The following is a 16644-nucleotide window of genomic DNA, read 5'->3' on the forward strand; positions in this document are numbered from 1 at the left end:
TTATTTTAGCTCTACTCTTCTGCCTTGCAAATTTAGAATACAGCCAAGCTATGTGGATCTTGGATAAGGTCCTAGCATTAGGTTTTCTCAAATTCCAAATCAATCTGGTATTTATATGGTTTAAAAAGTGCACTGACCCATATGGAAACGTTCCTTAGGAGTGAAGCTGTGTGTTTATTTAGCAGTGTATATCTTAGTCATGGACAGGCGTCTCACCGAAATCAAAATAATGAAAAAAAGAAGTGGGTCAAAGGAGAGACTGAGAAGAAACCATTCGTTGCTGTTTTTACTTTGGGGGGGCGTGGGGAATGATTTTTTTTTTTAATATGCATTTGCAGCTTCCAATTTCATAGGCCTAGTCCTGCCATGACCACGAATTACTCTCTTAGTCTTTCACTTCAGAATGCAACCCTAGGTAGTAAGTGTATTTTGACACCATAAGAAAAATATGCAGTTTATGTGAGCTATAAACCTTTTGTTTGAAAAGCAGGTGGTGCCTTAGCAAACTTTTGCCCTGCTTGCAAGGAAGCTTATGATATTAAATCTCCATTTGGCACAAGCCAGCATATTATCATATAGGGAGATTTCTTATTGAAGTGGACATTGAGCGTGGTAACCTGAATGTCAGGGCTTAAATTCTACTTCCTTTCAATTTCTTCTGTTTCAGTTTTCAAATCCCAGAACTTCACAAATTCTACAATTCCAATTGCCAAAAAAAGTCTTCATAAATGATTAACAATTTAAGAGCAACTAACAATGCATTAATTTTAGAAATAATGTTGACCATCACACAGTTATTTTCAGACAAAAAATTAATAATCCATTCATTACTGAAAATGTTAATGTTAATGAAATAATCTCTCAACTTTGAGACTTTTTTTAATCCTGAGAATGTAGGAAAGACCCAGAATATATGGCATTTAACACCAACTCAGTAAGGTAGTGCTATTCAATAAAAATATAATATATAACATAATATAATATAATACAATATGAGCCATGTACATAATTTTAAATTTTCTAGCAACCACATTAAGTAAAAAGAAACAGATCAAATTAATTTTGATAATAATATATTTTATTTAACCCAATATATCTAAAATATAATTGTTTCAACATTCAATCAATGTAAGTTATTACAGAGATTTTTTAATTATTTTTCCTTACTAAGTCTTGACATTGTAGCGTATTTTATGCTTAAAGCACGGCTAAATCCACCCTAGCTACATTTCAAATGCTTACTAGCCACAGGTGGTTAAATTGGTTGCCACGGAGTCGATTCTGACTCATGGAGGCCCCACATGTTACAGAGTAGAAGTGTTCCATAGGATTTTCTTGGCTGTAACCTTTAAGGAAGCAGATCGCCAGGCCTTTCTTCCACAGTGAGGCTGGGTGAGTTTAGATTAGTAGTTGGGCGCAGACTATTTGTGTCACCCAGGGACTCCTCACATGTGGCTAGTGGCTAACATATTGGCTAACAGGGCAGTAAAGACTTAGTCTGAGATGATAAATGGTAAACCAGAATGAGTTTACACTTTCTGTCTTATTTTTCTCCAATCCCCAATACATACTTCATAGGTGGGGCTTTTCAAAAATGTAGCTTTTAATTGAGAAAAGTGCTTTTCCTTTCTGTAAAGGGGCAGTCAAGCAGATTGCCTGGGGTCAAATCCCACCTCCATCACTTACTGACTCTGCAGCTGTGGATGTATTACATAACCTTTTAAGCTCGCTGAATATCATTTGCCTCATCTATACAACAGAGTACTAACAGACGCCCTCACAGGGTGTTTTTTTTGTTTTGTTTTGTTTTGTTGTCTTTTCTGCAAAATAAATGCGTCGATATGTGTAATGTGCCTAGGACAGTCCTACTAAATGGTGTTTAATAGTAATGTTATTTATTTGTTAGCTATTAACATTATTTTTTTATAATTTTCTCAATATAATGGAGATCAATAAATATTATTGGCTGGAAGATAGTTAACCCTCTGTTAATACGAAAATTTTGATTTGAAAGAACCAGTTTTCAAAGGAACTGACTCCTTTGACAATTAGAAGTAGAGTGTTGCTTTCACTCATTGAATCATATTCAGTAAGGACTCCTATGCTTCAAGTCAACCACCCGTCTGTCAGTTTATCATACTGTGTTAGCTTTCGTATTGCTATGATGCTGGAAGCTATGCCACCGGTATTTCAAATTCCAGCAGGATCAGCCATGGTGGACAGATTTTAGTGGAGCATACAGATTAAGACAGACTAGGAAAAAAATCTGGTGATCTACTTCTGAAAATGAGCCAATGAAAACCTTATGGACCACAACAGAATACTGTCCAACTCTCTTGCTTTGGACTGTCATCAGGGCAGATACACTGCTATGCGAGAACATCATGTTTGGTGAAATAAAGGGCCAACGAGGACATGGAAGATTCTTGGTGAGATGGATTGGCATGGTAGCCTAAACAATAGACTCAAAAAAAAAAAAATACTAGTAATTTTGAGGATGATGCTGGACTGGGCAACGTTTCATTCTGTAGTATATAAGGTTGCCATGAGTCAGAGTCAACTCATCAACAAGTAACATACTCCAGGGACCTAGAACAAAAGATGTGGTCTTTGCTACCATGAAGCTTCTGTTCCAGTGAATTGCCCCTACATTTTCCTTGCTTAAATCTATTATTAGGATGATTTTGTCTGCAAGTATTAGAAAAAAGCAATCAAGCTGAACTGAAAAATAAGGAAGTCCAGAGATACAGTGGACACCAGTCATTGTGCAATCAGGGTCTGGTATTTCTCAGCATTTCCTTTTACTCAGTTCTTCTCTATATGTCAGCTTTGACAACAGACTGGCTGGCTTCCATCGTGGTCACAAAATGGTTTTCACTAGCAAGGGGAACAATGGGAATGAGAAAAATTGCTCCTCTAACTATGGGGAAATAAAGGTTCTCTCTTTAGTCTGATTGGGCCAACTTGTAGAAGTCCAGAGAAGAAATCATACACTGATTGGCTTAAGCCTGGGTTTGTGAAGACTCATTGGCAAAGAGTATGTAATCACCAGGATCCCATAACCACTCTGGAAGACAAGAGTGGAATCATGCCTAGGGAAGAGGTGGATAGCTAAAGGAAACTGGGGTTCTCTCAATAAGGAGGAACTTAATTTTAAGCTGCATGGGCGATCTACAATGTCTACTACACAATGCTAAAAAGCAACTTGTATTTGTGTAAAGATGTCACCTTGAAGACTAAGGTGCACCTGACCCAAGCCATGGTGTTTTCAATCACCTCATATGCATGCAAAAGCTGGAAGATGAATGAGGAGCAAAAAAGAAGAATTGATGCCTTTGAATTGTGGTGATGTCGAAGAATATTGAATACACCATGGACTGCCAAAAGAACGAACAAATCTGTCTTGGAAGAAGTACAGCCAGAATGCTCCTTAGAAGCAAGGATCATGAGGCTACGTCTCACATACTTTGGACATGTCATCAGGAGGATTAATCCCTGGATATGGACGTCATGCTTGGTAAAGTAGAGGGTCAGCAAAAAAGGGGAAGACCCTTAACGAGAGGGATTGACACAGTGGCTTGAGCACTAGGCTCAAGCATAACAATGATTATAAGGCTGGCAGGACTGCAAAGTGTTTCGTTCCATTGTGTATAAGGTTGCTATGAGTCTGAACCAACCCAACCGCACCTAACAACTTCTGTGTAATTATTCCAAAGTCACTGAACATTGAACAAGGAGTCCACAACTCAGTGAATTCTTGGGGATAATCTCACAAAATGGGTCACTGTATAATTAAGGCCAGGATGTACATGGTTTTAATCCTGCCTTCTTGGCTTGCTATCTTTATCGGTTCAAGCATGAGTAAAAAAAAAACCCAAACCCGTTGCTGTCGAGTCGATTCCGACTCATAGTGACCTTATAGAACAGAGTAGAACTTCCCCACAGAGTTTCCAAGGAGGGCCTGGCGGATTTGAACTGCCGACCTTTTGGTTAGCAGCCATAGCACTTAACCACTACGCCACCAGGGATTCCCAAGCATGAATAGAAAGCATTAAATGAGCAAATAACAAATGCAAGAGAAGTATCAGACATTTGATTTGCAGATCCCCTTTTTACACCGTGTCTATAAAAATGTCACTTCTCTGAGCCAGTTTCCTCAGGGAGCTCTTCTTCTAGCCTCAGGTTCCTAGCCTAAAGGTCAAAGGATATAATTCATGTGAAGGGAATTTGTAAATCTTAAAGAGCTATAAATGCAAAATAAAAACAGCATTGTAATTATTATCATTAACAGCAAAATTCAAAGCCATAAAATGCTAAACAGCAAGTTCAGGGGAAGGCAGTTCCCAGTCCTGTACCTTTGATATGCTGAGTCCTCAGTTATTATTGATATAATTTAAAAGCCTAACATAGACCTAATGGTGACACATGATGTTTGTGTTTCAAGTACTTAGACAATAACACATTTCTTTTTAATTAGAGCAGAGACAAACTGTTAGAATAACCACTTCCTTGTTCAAAATACATTCTAAAAAAGACTAAAAACAAAGCATGGAAATACTCTCGGTGGGACTGGACAAAAATATCTTAGGAATAAGACTTAAATATTTTATCGCATAATGGCCCACTTTAGAAGTAGTACAATTTCGTTTAGTTCTGCCCATTTGTTTTCCCTCATTCCTATTTCTACTGTAACTATCAAGGTCTTCCTCCTCTCATGTCAATATTGCTTCATAGACTATTGCCTGTTCTCTTGGAATCAGATTTTCACCCTTCGCATTTCAGCCTTCAAATGGACCCAGATTATTTTTTCATAAACATTAGTTATACCATTCATTGGTTCCCATTCAAAAAAGTTTCATTGCCTCCCTATTTCCAGCGTAGCACAGAAAGGCACTGGATTGAAAGTCAGCAGAATGAGATTTTGGTCATAACACTACCTAGTTAACCCAGGTATCACCACTGCTTTGGACCCCAACTACATCATCTATAAGAGAGGTGATTAAATATCTAAAATCTTTTCCAGCTCTAAAATCCCGCCTAGCTTTGGAAGAGCCCTGTAATCTGCGCCCACCCTAACAACCTTACCTGTTGCCTAAAATGAGTTAACATAAAATCATTCATCTGAACTCCTCTCTTCCTCATAAGCAAAGCCACCATTATTTCACCCAAGTTGACCTCCTGTCTGAATAGACCCCCACCTTCTCCACTTACCCTACTTATATCCTATATATTCTTGAAGACCCAGCTCAAGTTTTCATGGCCCACCCGTTTGTTAATCTCTGCACGTAGTCTTTTATTTAACAAACACTTGCTGAATGTCTACTCTATGAAAAGCACTGAGGACACAATGTGATCAAAAGAAAGAGGTTCCCTGCCCCCGGTGGAATTTACATTCACAGTGGTTAAGAGCTCAGCTGCTAACCAAAATTCACCAGCCGCCCCTTGGAAACCCTATGGATCAGTCCTATTCTGTCCTATAGGGTCCCTATGAGTCAGAATTAACTTGACAGCAACAGGTTTGGTTTTTTGGTTTAGGGTGAACAGGTAGTAAACAAGTGAACAAATAAACAAGATAATTCTAGATTATGACAAACACATATGAGGGAAATAAGTGATGAGATAGGGAGAAGATTGGGTATTCTGGGACACACACTTTAGCTGTGCTCAGTGTTGTTAGGTGCTCCCGAACTTGTGGTGACTGACGTGCTTGCTAAACTTAAGCCTGAATCCTGGTTCTGTTTCGCAGCAACAAATTCTTTTTGAATAGACATAAAATTTGTTTTAGCTAAGCTATAATTTTCTATTAGTTCCAAAATAATTTGTATCTATAAAAAGAAAAATCTTTTGAACAACATATTACATTCAGTATTTTAAAGGTCTAAAAAAATCCCTTGACATATTTATCAAATCACTGGGGATACCAGGTTTATCCAAATATTTTGTTAATGTTATTATGATACACCAGGCTAATGTTTCTAGGTGGTCTTTATGTTTCTGTCGCTTTTCATAAATGGTGCATTTACCCAGGTAGTATCTAACCTGCTTTTTGTTCTAGTGTGTTATCATGTTGCTGACATTATCATCCACTCAAACTCCTTGGCTAGAAAAGACTAGCTTTTTTGAAAGCTAGAGACCACAGTCATTCACTTCTAAGCTACTAAATCCATCATTCATCTGGAATACTGTGGTGACTTGCATTTTGCTATGATGTCGGAAGCTACGCCACTGGTATTTCAAATGCCAGCAGGTTCGCCCATGATGAACAGGTTTCAGTGAAGCTTCTAGACTAAGACAGACTAGGAAGAAAGGCCTGGTGATCTATTTCCAAAAATTAACCAATGAAAACCCTATGGATCCCAATAGAATATTGTTCAAAATAATACTGGAAGATGAGCCCCCGGTTGGAAGTCTGCAATGGACTCAAGCATGCTGGTGATGATGATGATGACATGGGACCAGGCAGTGTTTCCTTCTGTTTTACATGGGGTCACTGTCTTAGTCCTCTAGTGCTACGGTAACAGAAATACCACAAGTGGATGGCTTTAACAAAGAAAAATTTATTCTCTCAAATAGGCTACAAGTCCAAATTCAGGCTGTCAGCTCCAGGGGAAGGCTTTATCTCTCTGTTACCTCTGGAGGAAGGCCCTTGTCGTCAATCTTCCCCTGGTCAAGAAGCTTCTCACGCGCAGGAACCCAAGGTCCAAAGGATGCCTCTGCTCCTGGGGCTGCTTTCTTGGTGGCGTAAGGTACCCCATGTCTCTCTGCTCACTTCTTTTTTTTATATTTCAAAAGAGGTTAGCTTAAGACAGTATCTGATCTTGTAGATCTCATCAGTATAACTGCTGCTAATCCATCTCATTAACATCATAGTGATAGAATTTATAACACGTAGGGAAATCATATCAGATGACAAAACGGTAGACAATCATACAATGCTGGAAACCATGACCTAGCTAAGTAGACAGATATTTTTGGTGGGCACAACCCAACCCATGGCAGTCGCCATGAGTTGGAGCCAACTCAACAGCAACTAATAAATAGCATCAACGATCTACCGAATACCAGAGATTCTCCTAAGAGCTCTACTCCATTAAATTAACATAAAGACAGTCTACATTTGGACAGGCTGTCACCATCTCATACCTGGATTCTTACTACAATTTCTTCTTGAAAGCATTCCCACCCCCAGACCGGACCCACTACAAGTTCATCCTACTAGAAGAATGGATTGGAAACAATGTAGCCCTGTGGCACTGACAAGACTTAAGTTCAGATTCCACTATTAATTAGTTGTTCAACTTTTGGCATAATACTAAACCTCTCTCAGATTGTTTTCTCACTTGTAAATTGGGGAGAGTATTAGTATCAACCTCATAAATGATTTTAAGAAATAGAAGAGCCACAGCATGTATATACTCAGCACTGTGCTGGCACAGAATAGACTCCCAAATTTGTTAATTCCCCTTCCCTTCCTAAAAATCAACTTTACTTTATTTCTCCAGTTAGGAAAGTCTGTTAAGTGACTCCATACTACTTACTAAATCAACCCCAAATATACTAGCAGGCACTTCTAGTCCTGGTTCAATTTACTTTTCCAGCTTTCTTTCATATTTCTTAAATTATTCTCTTCACTGTCCACTAAAATACCCTGAAGTGTCACAAAAGCAGACATCTCACCATTCCCTGACTGAGCCAGTTGCTTGGAGCCTCCATGCCTTTGGCCTTTGCATACATTGTTTTCTTGCCTAAAATGTCCTCCTCCCATTCTCTAATTAAGGATTTCTTGCTCATCTTTTAAATCCTTGATAAAATTTGACTTCCTAAAAATTTCACAGATGAGCTCGGGGCAGAGTTAGTACTACCTTCTTAAGAAACTATTCATCTTTCCTCTTCCGCACTAGCTTGCAGAGACATTTCTTCTGTCAGTCAGAAGCATTCTAGTTGCTTGGGTAAGATGTAGGCTTGTTCTAGAGAAGAAAAGAGAACTCTGTATCTTGGTCATTTTCCCGTTTGTTTGTTTGTTACTTTTAACATTGAAAATAGGCTTTAGAGTAGGGTTTCTTAGCATGAGGTTCACAGACCTTTTAGAGATTCGTGACATTGACCGGGAAAGAATTAAACCTTTAACTAACCTCTTCAATTGTGAATCTAAACAACAAACCACAGTAATAGTGACTCTGTTACACACAGAACTTACAAATATTTTTATATCACATTCCAATCGTTGAAGATATTTTTAAATACTGTTTATTCATCATTATTCCGGAACTTAATAGTTAACCTGGCCTGTCACTAGATTCTACTGTTTAAAGATTAATAAATACATATATTACTCTATCACTATTTTTGTAGTCAAATTTTTTATTTTGAGATAATTGTAGACTCACATGCAGTTATAAGAAATAATACAGACAGATCCTATGTACTCTCTACCAGTTTCCCTCAATTGTAATATCTTACTATATTATAGTACAATATCTACAACCAGGATATTGACATTGATACAGTCAAGATACAGAAAAATCCCATCACCACAAGGATCCCGTACCCACTTCCTTCCCATACGCCCATTCTTTACATCTGGCAACCATTAATCTCCCCTCTATTTCTGTAATTTTGTTGTTTCAAGAATGATATATAAGTGGAAGCATACAGTATGTAACCTTTGGGATTGCCTTTTTCCACTCAACATAATTCTCTGGAGATTCGTCCAAGACATTACGTGTTATCAATAATTCACTTATTTTATTACTGAATAGTATTTTTATGCCATAGTGTGAATATATCTGAGCTCCTTTAACCATTCACCCATTGAAGGGTGTCTAGGTTGCCTTCAGTTTTAGCTGTTTTGAATAAAACTTCTATATTCATGCACAAGTTGTTGTGTCAACATAAATTTTCATTTCTCTGAGAAAACCGCCCAGAAGTGCACTTGCTGGGTCATATGGTAGATGCATGCTTAGTTTTATAAGGAACTGTCAAACATTTTTTACCAGTTCTAGTCAAGTGAATAACCCTTACCTTCTTCTGCATTTCTTTACCCTCCCTCACTTATAATGAAATTATCTTAAATAATCCTTTTACATATATTGAGACCCACATAAGATTTTGTTAAAATTTTTTCTTCAACCATCAAGCATAATTTAGAAAACTCAAGAGGAGAAGGAAAATGTATTTACTCATGCATTGACTCTTTCCATTGTAATTTCTTCCTTCTTGATATCCCAAAATTCCTATTTTTGTTGTGGACTTTCTGTTCAGAGAACTTTCTTTAGTCGGAAACCCTTGTGGCGTAGTAGTTAAGCACTACAGCTGCTAAACAAAGCATTGGCAGTTCAAATCTGCCAGGCGCTCCTTGGAAACTCTGTGAGGGAGTCTACTCTGTCCTATAGGGTCGTTATGAGTCGGAATCCACTTGACAACACTGGGCTTGCTTTGGTTTTGGTTTTAGAATAGGTCTACTGGTGACAAATTCTCTTAGTTTTCCTTCATCTAAGAATGTCTTGATTTCCCCTTCATTCCTGAAGGATATTTTCACTGGATGTAGAACTTGGGGTGGGCAAGTTCTTTCTGCACTTAAAAAATAATGTGCCATTCCTTTCTGGTCTCCATAACTTCTGATAAGAAATCCACTGTCATTCAATTGTTTTTCTCCTATAGGTGAAGTGTCATTTCTCTCTCACTGCTTTCATGTTTTTTTTTTTTCTTTAGTTTTAGAAATTTGACTATGATGTGTCTTGATGTGACTTTCTATGGGTTTATCATTTGTGGGGGTTCCCTCGGCTTCTTGAATATGTAGGTTTAGGTCTTTTGCCAAATTGGAGGAGTTTTCAGTCATTATTTCTTAGTACTTTTCAGACCCACTCTCTTTCTTCTTCCTTCTGAGGAAGGACAAAAAATGCTAGAGCTTTTGTTGTAGCCCCATAAGTCCCTGAGGTTCTGTTCATGTTCTTTTGTTGGGTTTTTTTTTTTTTTTCCAGTCTATTTTCTCTCTGCCACTGTCTCTTTTTTTCAGAGCTGGTAATTTCTATTGTTCTGCCTTCAAATTCCCTGTCTCATCCATTGAGTACTTTTATTTTGGTTATTATATTTTTCAGTTCTAATATTTCTATTTGGTTCTTCTTTATATCTTCTATTTCTGTAATAAGATTTTCTATTTTTTTGTTGTTGAAACTTTCCATTTCTTCATTTGTTTCGAGTGTGTTCATAATTATTTTTTGAAGCATTTTTATGATGGCTACTTTAAAATCTTTGTTAGATAATTCTAACATCTCTGTCATCTTTTTGTTGGCATCTACTAATTGTCTTTACCTTCGCATTGATATTTTACTGGTTCTTGGTATGGCAAGTAGTTTTCTGTTAAAATCTTGACATTTTGAGTACTATATTACGAGACTCTCTGGATCTTACTCAAATCTTCTTTTTTAGCTGATTTCCTCTGAAACTGCTACAGCAGGAGAAGAAGTGTGCTGCCTTGTTATCACTAGGTGAGAGTAGAAGTCCAGGTTCTGCACTTGACCTTCATTGACACCCATGGGGGAGAGGTTCTCCTCTTTGCTGCAGGCAGGGGTGAGAATTTCAACTTCCTACTAGGCTCCTGCTGACACCGCTCTGGTTTACAGTCTGACAGGAGTAGAACTCTAGGTTCTTCATTCGGCTTTGCTGGTGTGGGTGCCTGTAGTGTCTAGCTAGAGTAGAGCAGTTGTTTTCTGTCTTTCTAGCTGCCTCTTTCCTGGTCTTTCAGCTACAGACAGCAGGTTTTTGTTGTTGGCTTTTTTTTTTTTTTTTTAAATCTATGCTCCTTGGCATTTCTGGGCTGTCAGCCTTTTCAGCTCCAAGCATGGGATAGAGAGATTAAAAAAAAAAAAAAGCCCAGGGAATGTAACACTATGTCATTGCTTGGATCCTAATGTCCCCAGCTGACCTTCCTATGTTCTTCATTTTTCAGAGTCTGCTCATATTTGTTTTATGTGTGTCATGGATTGAATTATGTCCCCCCAAAAATGTGTGTATCAACTTGTTTAGGCCATGATTCTCAGTATTGTGTGGGTGTCCTTCATTTTGTGGTTGTAATTTTATGTTAAGAGGATTAGGGGGGATTGTTACACCACCCTTACTCAGGTCACCTTCCTCACAAGGTAAAGGGAGTTTCCCTGGGGTACGGCCTGCACCAAGTTTTATCCCTCAAGAGATAAAAGGAAAAGGAAGCAAGCAGAAAGTTGGGGAGCCATACCACCAAAAAAGCAGCACCAGGAGCAGAGCACGTCCTTTGGACCTGGGGTCCCTGCACCTGAGATGCTTCCAGACCAGTGGAAGACTGGATGACAAGGACCTTTCTCCAGAGCCAACAGAGAAAGAAAGCTTTCCCCTGGAGCCAGTGCCCTGAATTTGGACTTATAGCCTACCTGACTGTGACAGAATAAACTTATCTTTGTTAAAGCCATTCACTTGTAGCATCTCTGTTATGGCAGCACCAGGTGACTAAGACAATATGTGTTGCACAGTGTTTTTAGTGGTATTTAGTGGAAAAATAGAAAAAGTGCATCTACTCTATCTTCCTGAAAGTAGAAATCTTTTCTGTCACTATTTTTTACTATACTTCAATATAATTTATCTCCTTTGTAATCTTACATTTTATTTCAAGCAGCCCTGGTGGTACAATGGTTAAGAACTCAGCTGCTAGCCATAAAGGTTGGCAGTTCAAATCCACCAGCCACTCCTTGGAAACCTTATAGGGCAGTTCTACTCTGTCCTATAAGGTTGCTTTGAGCTGGAATCGACTTGACAACAGGTTTGGGGTTTCTTTTTTTTTTTTTTTGTATAAACAGTATTCTAAGGATCACTAGACAGTCACAGAAGTCTATGGTTCAGAACCACAACTTGAGAGAAAATTTTGAAAAGGAGGCCCAAAGAAAGCAGTGCAGGATTATATTCCAAGATGATACAACTGGCCCAGTTTCCCCCCTTAGACCACATATTTGTTGGTTCTTCTCACTTCATTACACCCTCTCCAATGCCTACCCAGAGTCAGGCAGAGAAGGAAAACTAGAACTAAATGAGTGGAGTAGTGAGTTGTCCATTACTATGCAAAGCTGTTGTCTAGATGGTGACCTAAATCTGCTGGCCTTCCTCAAAACTCCAGAGAGTACTTCCTGGCACCCTTCCTGAGAAGGAGAGTTAGCTATTCTTTGCATCACTTTGGGTATGAGATTCCTATTCTCCTGGATACCAAAAACCAAAACCAAACCCACCGCTGTCGAGTCGATTCCGATTCATATTCTCCTGGATGACCCCTTCTTAATTGTATTGTATTGGAAACCCCCTTTTCAATGGCCGGGAATACTCATAGTCATGCCTCCCACCTCAACAGAGGTAGAGGTCTTTGTCATCCTCATGGCAGGCGGTGGGATGGGAGGGACAGCCCACACACCAAGACTTGAGAATGACTACTCACCCACTACCACATTATAATAAATGTATATCAACCCTTTCATTATACAGCCAGCCCTCTGTATCCATGAGTTCCACAAAAGCGGATTCAACCAAATGCTGACTGAAAATATTTGGGGTGAAAGAAAAAGCTCCAAAAATCAAAACTTGAATTTGCTGTGTGTGACATTATGCTGAATCCACGCGAATGAAGTGATATGTAGGCATACCCTGCTGTAGCCTCTCAACATTTCACAGATCCCCAGTCTCTCTCCAGGACTCATTGTCTGAGCATGGTTTGACTCCCTTATCATTAGTTCACTCCTTGTGTTGTGTGCACCCTTTGTTTCTTTGGAAAAAATGGCCCCTAAATACCAATGAAGTGGTCAAAGCAATCCCTCAAAGGCTAAGTCAGAGGGGATTGAGGAGAGTGAAAGGAAGGAGTTTCAGGCTAGTAAGGGTTGGCTGGCTAGCTATGGAAAGCGCTACAGCTTCAAGAAGTTCAAGATCACAGGCGACTGGGCACTGGCTGATGCCCAGAAGAGTTTAAGAAATTCAAAGAAGAGAAAGGCACAGCAAGTCTCCAATTGTGATGAAACAACTATTTACATAGCATGTAATTGCATTAGGTATTATAAGTAATCTAGAGATGATTTAAAGCATACAGGAGGCTATGCATAAGTTATATGCAAATACTACACCATTTTATATAAGGGACTTGAGCATCCACAGATTTGGGTATCATTGGGGGCGAGCCTTGAAACCAGTCCTTCACAGATACCAAGGAATGACTGTACTATGAATTCCACAAAGGATATAAACTATATTTTATTTTTCTTTTTATTTCCAGTATGAGGCATATGGTTGATATCTCTTAAATGAGCAAATAAATCAATCTATATCACAGCAAAATGCCATATATTAGGATTTACCAAAAGATATCATGCTTGTATACTTTTAACTAGAAAAACATTTTTTAGAGAATTTGAATAACACTATTCATTTTTTGAGCTTTCATTCCTAATTTCTGCTTATTCATCCACTACCACTGACTCAAACTTGGGCACTAAAAAATATACATATTTTCTCCATTTCACAGATCATCTGGCAAGGATATCATGCATGCTGCTACCTCATAAGTATGTTAATGAATGGCACGGGGTTGCCAGATTCAACCACACCAGGCCATCCCCCTCCTCTGCTTCCCTACTCTCACCCCAAGAGTCAAAATGAACATACCCTGGGGTAATAGTCCAGAGAGTACCACCCGAGAAACAAGATTGATTCAGATAAACCCCAAAGTGACCTGTCAGTGACTGATGACAATATCTTTTGTTAATTAGAGTCTAGAAATACAAAAAAGATAAAAATCTCAAGTCCAGTTTCATAAATCTTTAACCCACGTAGCCCTCTTCAAGGCAAACTTTCTTGAAGGGAAATGATAATATTTAGAAAAACCATTTACATTTCTCAGTGTTAACTAGATGTCCAACTAAGTTTAAGAAAATGAAGCAAACATTACCCCGTACTTGAAAGGAAATGACTAAGTAAGAATTAGGAAATGGTTCACCACATCAGACAACTTGTAAAGAAGAGTGACATTCTGCACCTCCTCTCTGGGCAGGGCATGCAGGACAACCTATGAACTGTCATGAAAGACAAACATGGGTTTGTTTTGCTAAGGCCAATGACAAAGGAAGCTTGGCAGTGAATCTGACAGCTAATACCGTGAGTAAGACTGCTGACGACAGTAATGAATGAACAACCTGTGTGGAACTCTTCATCAGTCAGGGAAGATCCACTGAGGAATTAATAGATGCAAGTCTCAGAGGGCACATTTTCTGCACAGCCTGGATAGATAAGGAAATTAAAAGAGTACACTTTTTGAAGGCGGATGAATAGATCCCCATGCTTGAATAGAAAAAAACTGTGGTTTGAATTAAAACAAAAATCAGAAGTAATTAAAAAGTTTTGATGAAATAAAAAAAAAGATTTTGTATTATGATAAAAGTACATACAAATGTGGATATTTATTTTATAATTCACGATGTTTTAAAACTGTCTGGCTTTGTTGTTTTAACAATAGCGTTATGTAGTTAAAAGTACTAAGTTGCATAAAATCTGAACAAATGTAGTATAAAATAAGTTGCCAAGGTGGCTAAACTTTCAAATGAATTGATTACATTCCCAGACTGACTTATACTCTTATGTATATTCATCCTGGGTCAGGCTAGAGGTGGAGAGGAAAGTGGACGTTTAAATCTCTTCTACAATAATTGCCTAGGAAAAGAGAAACAAACCTTGATAAACCTTAAAGTGATGCCTGAGTAGAACAGCATCCTAGAAGGGCAAGACTAGCAACCAGAATTTCCTTTCTCCTATAAAACTTTTGAAAGTTCTGAGTCATATAGTGTCTTAGTTATCTAGTGCTGCTGTAATAGAAATACCACAAGTGGGTGGCTTTAACAAACAGAAATTTATTTTCTCACAGTCTAAAAACCCAAAAGCCCAAATTCAGGGCACCAGCTCCAGGGGAAGGCTTTCTCCCTCTGCTGTCTCTGGGGGAAGGTCTTTGTCATCCATCTTTCCCTGGTCTAGGAGCTTCTAAGCACAGGGATTCCAGATCCAAAGGACATGCTCCACTCCCAACTCTTCTTGCTTGGTGGTAATCAGGTCCCTTTCCTCTCTGCTCAATTCTCTGTTTTATATCTCAAAAGAGATTGACTCAAGATACAATCTAATACTGATTGAGTCCTGCCTCATCAACATAACTGCCTGTAATCCTTCCTCATTAACATCATAGAGGTTAGGATTTACAACACATAGGAAAATCACATCAGATCTCAAAATAATGGACAACCACACAATACTAGGAATCATGGCCTAGCCAAGTTGACACACATTTTTGGGAGACACGATTCAATCTATAACATGTAGTAACTGATCTCTTTACGGTGCCATAAGATCTCTATACAATACACTTTATCTTTACCACATTTTTGTACTTTCCTATATGAACTGTTTCTTACATTGTGCTCAATTTGCAGCATAAAATTTTTTAATCAAAAAAAAAAAAGCTTATTGATGTCTATAATGAGCCAACCTGCTAAAAGTAAAAGAAACAATGAATAATAGTGCCTATGTAAGTGTAGTATATGCTACGTTATACAGTATTAAGAGTATACTACTAGTAATTATGCTATCAATACTAAATTATTATAAACAGTATCAGTAATTATACAGATAATGAATAATAATTCAGTGATTCTATTTTTCAAGTTAAAAATTGCTCACTTATGCAAAAGTCCACCTTTATAGATCCTAAGAGAACCCAACAGCCTAGCAGTTCTTGGCTATTTAGAGTCTCATCTTCAGTGTCAACTTGCTTCTTAAACTGCTAATAATACCTTAGAATTGTATGGTACCTAAGAGTTTGCAAAGCACTTTCACAATCTTATGACTAGAACAAAGGTATGTAGGTTAGGTCTACTAAATAGAAAGAATAACTAATCCTAGCCCCTTCTTTCACAAGGGAAGGGAGAAATAGAGAGGAGAAGTGAGTTGCCAATGTGACTCAGCTCATTTGGAACAGACAACACTTCATTACAAGGACATTTCCCTCCACGTTAGCTACCTCAACTAGATTGTTGTTGTTAGCTTCCATTGAGTAGACCCTAACTCATGGCAACCCCTTGCAAAACAAAACTAAATGCTGCCCTAGTCCCATGATCAGGGCCATTGTGATCCACAGGGTTTTCATTTGCTGATTTTATTGCCAGGTCTTTCTTCCTATCAACTAAATTAGCCCATATTTAAAGGATATCAAACTGAGGCCCCATGATTTTAAGTGACTTTCTCAAGGCCACTGACAAATAAATGACAAAGCCAAATAAAACCCACTTGTCACGATTTCTCTCTATTCTTTATCCATCACAAAGTTCGATTTACATTTATGTATAAGAAAAATGGATTTTTTTTAATTTAGTAATGAAATTATGTAAATCCATTGAAGAAATCATGTTAATGCATTAAATGTAACATTTAATTTTATCACCCGGCATTTATAAATGCAACTTTGGAACCAGATAGATAAATCAGGCCTGAAAACTAAGACTTTAGAATCCTAAGTATGTACATGCAAGTTAATACATAACAGTAAGCTAGGTTAACCAAGAAGAGGCTGCAGTGTGGAGTCATGAGAGAAGATGCCAAGCA

This window comes from Elephas maximus, chromosome 24 (assembly GCF_024166365.1).
Source record: "Elephas maximus indicus isolate mEleMax1 chromosome 24, mEleMax1 primary haplotype, whole genome shotgun sequence".
In the NCBI taxonomy this organism is placed as follows: Eukaryota; Metazoa; Chordata; class Mammalia; order Proboscidea; family Elephantidae; genus Elephas; species Elephas maximus.